This window comes from Phaethon lepturus, unplaced genomic scaffold, assembly GCF_000687285.1.
Source record: "Phaethon lepturus isolate BGI_N335 unplaced genomic scaffold, ASM68728v1 scaffold26000, whole genome shotgun sequence".
Classification (NCBI taxonomy): domain Eukaryota; kingdom Metazoa; phylum Chordata; class Aves; order Phaethontiformes; family Phaethontidae; genus Phaethon; species Phaethon lepturus.
Window position 1 is genome coordinate 92,012 of NW_010512990.1, and position 3,973 is coordinate 95,984.

The following is a 3,973-nucleotide window of genomic DNA, read 5'->3' on the forward strand; positions in this document are numbered from 1 at the left end:
ACTTCTCTGTTTATCACTATAATAAAGAGATAACCATTAGCAGAATGTTGAAAAGCAAACACTTTTAATCACTAAACATTTAATGTACTTAATGACAGTCACATACTCAAATACTATAACTGAGTTACGACCAATAAAGAGAGTAGTGCTTCTAAAATCCTAAAAGCAATGCACAGAATTATAACAAAACAAATGTAAGACTCCTAGGATGCAGCAACCTCTTCAAAATAACAAATATTTGACATCGTGCAAGTTAAATACATAGTGTTAACATTCTGATTACTTCCTGATTCAAGAAACAAACTCAGGCAATGAATGTTTTAACTACAGCAATAATTCTAGGGTAAGTCGGAGTACACAAAATGTAGCACGCTAACACACTATAAAAAAAGACTTGCTTACACAAAAAAAAAATACACTCTGCTTTAAAGCCTTTCACTAACGCATTTAATTACTCATTCTGCTCATCGTTCAAGAATCATTCATTCCTGAAAACTGTTTAATCCTCCGATTTCTTTTAAGAATCAAATAGCAAAAGTATTTCTAAGTGTATTTGTTTTATATATTCTGCTGTGTAAAATTTTGTAAGACTTTTGTAACTGTAATTAACCATTTTCAGTAGCTCACGTGGCCTACATGCAAATATAAATGAATAAAAACACTATATTCCACAAGAGCCATTCCCACAGCAATACTAGGAAATAACTTTTTAAGGAGTACATGTGTCATATTCCACTACATTATATACATCAAGAAGGACCGTTCAACAATTGTTTGAACTGAAATGTACTATTTTGGGCACCGACCTAAGGTTTTCAAAATTTTCAGCTACAGTTACTCAGAAGCTGGAGCACTGAGGAACACAGACACATTTGAAAAGCCCAATAAGAGCCTGTTAACATCTGGGAAAGCCAGCAAGAAGCATGCACATCCCCCACAAAACCCCACCACTCAGCTATATCTGCACTGCCCCTGAATACCTGCTGTATGCTTCCCAGTACATTTTATAATGTATAAGTTACACAGATTTTTCCAGCAATTAGGGTATCTAAACTCCCACTGCCTAATAATTAAGAACTTACTGCAAAAGTCTACATGAACTATCTAAGAGGTAGCCTGGGAAAATACTCCTAGGTCTCATTTCAGACTGTACTAAGTTAATGAACAGCTTTAGACAGACAGGAATCGCCCTGAATTGGGATTTAAATCAGGAATTCTCACAAACACACTGACGACCCTCTTAGCCCAGCAATTACATGTGCAACGGAACACTCCTGGAAAACTCTCCAGTACTGCAGACCTAGCTCTCTTTACTAAAATTATGACGACATCACACCTTTAGTTTATATGATAGTTACAAACTTTTGAAGTTTTTTAGATTATAGTTTAACTTAATAGCTTGATTCTAATGCTGGCTTTTAACAAAACATCCATAAAACAAAGAGAAGCCCTACATTTCACAGTTAATATCATTAGGAAATAATCACCTGTCAGCATGTGATGAAAGCTACAAAATGCAGGCTCAAAATTGTTCCTATACAACATGGACTGACAGGCAAACTTAACTCTATAGAGTAGCCTTCTCTTAACATTTTCCACAGGCGCAATCACTATCACTTATCTCCACATTGTAATAGAAATACTATGATAATTAGTCGGTCAATATTTCAATGGGCATGTTATCTTACTGATATTAGGAGCAAATCTCTGTGTCATGGCAATTGCAAGACAGGGAGCCATACAGGACTTTATGCAAAAGAGCATTTCCACCACCACTTTTACTCAAGTTGCTCAGGCTGAACAAGGCCATCGGTCAGGGGACAAAAGTGAGCAAACACAAGGGGAGAGAGTATCTGGAAATCGTCGTTAGTACAAAGAGATCAGACACAGAAGATAATTCAGCTAAGAAAGGAAAGAACAGCCTGGTATCTGGAAAAGGATCTAGAATTCAGGAAATTTCTCTCCTAACTCATCAAAATCGATCAGTGTTTTGTGCAAAAGGTAAAGGAACATTATCCCTGGAAAATGGGGTATTAAAAACAACAATCTGCACGAGGCAACAATCTCAATTATAATGACAAACTGAATAATCTCCCTTTTTAAAATTATCTCCCGAGAAGACAGAGAAAATTGCAACTTAAAGGCCATTTCAGCCATTCCATAGGCATCCACTACAAAGTCTACCAACTCCATCTCGCTACACTGCAACAATGAACTCCCACTTCCCGTACTGAACTTAAAAGCGTTTTCTCCACATTTTACTCTAGCTATGCTTGAAATGGTTTTATGCAGATATTATTTTTACTATTCAGTTACAGCTTCCCAGAGGCCAATGTACAAACACCAGTGTGCTGTGACTAATAAAGTGCATATATATACATAAAAGGTTTGTTGGATTTATTGAGTTAAATACTATTACTTTCTAGTAAGGTAGGTATTTCCTATTCAGAAGGCAGAACCTGCTAATAATCAAGTTTTCCTCCATCTTTTCTTCCATCCTTCTCTTTCTGTCCAAGAGCCAATAAAGCTTATATATTTCATCATACATCAAATGTGAAGCTCATGGTCTGACAAGTTACATTCAGTTTCGATAGCAGTTGTAGCTATCCAGACACATTTTCTGGGATACCTGTGGAGATGCATTATATTAGACCAAAACAGCAAACCCTCCTGACCTACACGCTACATACCAAACTTCATACACCTGAAAGCCATGAAATACGTTATTTTGCCCACCTCAGAAAAACACAGAGGAGTAATTTTCTGAACAGCTGAATAGCAACAGCTCCTATGTTGGGATGTTACTGCATTAGCTTTGCTGCAGGATAGGACACCCAGATGAGACCAGCAGTCCTTCCTGGCTTGCTTCCTCCCTCCCACTGCTGAGGTTGAATGTACCTCACATCCCCGCACCATGGCAATCTCACTCTGTGTCACACAGAGAAGCCACACCTGATTGCATAAAGAGTCACAGGCTGGCTACACCTGACTATGAAGGCTTGATTCTCAGGTAAGTAATAGTATTCATGTAATTACTCTGACTAGATGCAAGAGTACAGTTAGGACTTTCTAACCATTACACATATCAAACATGTTTGATATACCATTCAGAAAGCTATCCTGTAGCTGAATAAACAGTTTTGAAACATGTTCTTTTGAAATTACATTATTTTGAAATGCTTCTAAAAGCAACTGCAAACAGTAATGATAGTTTCTTCAAAATAGATTATTCTAAAAGCTCCTCCTTCACCTCAGCACTTTTAAACACTTACACACCACACGTAACATGTCCCAATACAGAAGATCACCAAAACAAAACCCACTAATCCTTGGAAGCACATACAAACAAAATCAAAACATTTCCCCCTACAGCATTTTAAGAGTTCCAGCATAAAGAGATCAGAGTCCCTCATATGACCGTGCATTTACATACTAATAAATCAGTGCAGTTCACTGCGCACTTTTCTTACAACAAACCTACTCTTTCAGTTTATTATGCACTAACAATCTGTTAAAAGAGATTAATTATAAGCCTTTAATTAATTTTTTATGCCAAAAACAGCATTTCAGATACACGTCTACTTCAGTTCCAAGAAGTAACTCAAATATATGAGGAGAATGACTTAGTACCTATCTAAAGCAACTGCAAGTTGTCAAACTGACAATAGAAGAATTTCATTTTCACTACTCAAACACAGCCATCCTCCAAACCTGCTCTCACAGGTTTGTTCACTGAGGACTTTTTAACAACTAGTGTACGTATGTGATAACCCACCTAAATAAAAAAAAAAACCACAACACCAAAAACCCCACATATTCTAATGCACCAGGTCCCGCCTAAACAGTTTTTGTGTAGCTTGACCTATATGGCGATGCGGCCCTGGCAGAGGCACAACGACGCGAGTACAGAAGAGCCCCACGCCAGAGCTGCGGCCGCTGCCGGAGCCGCACTTTACACACTTCACACTTTACA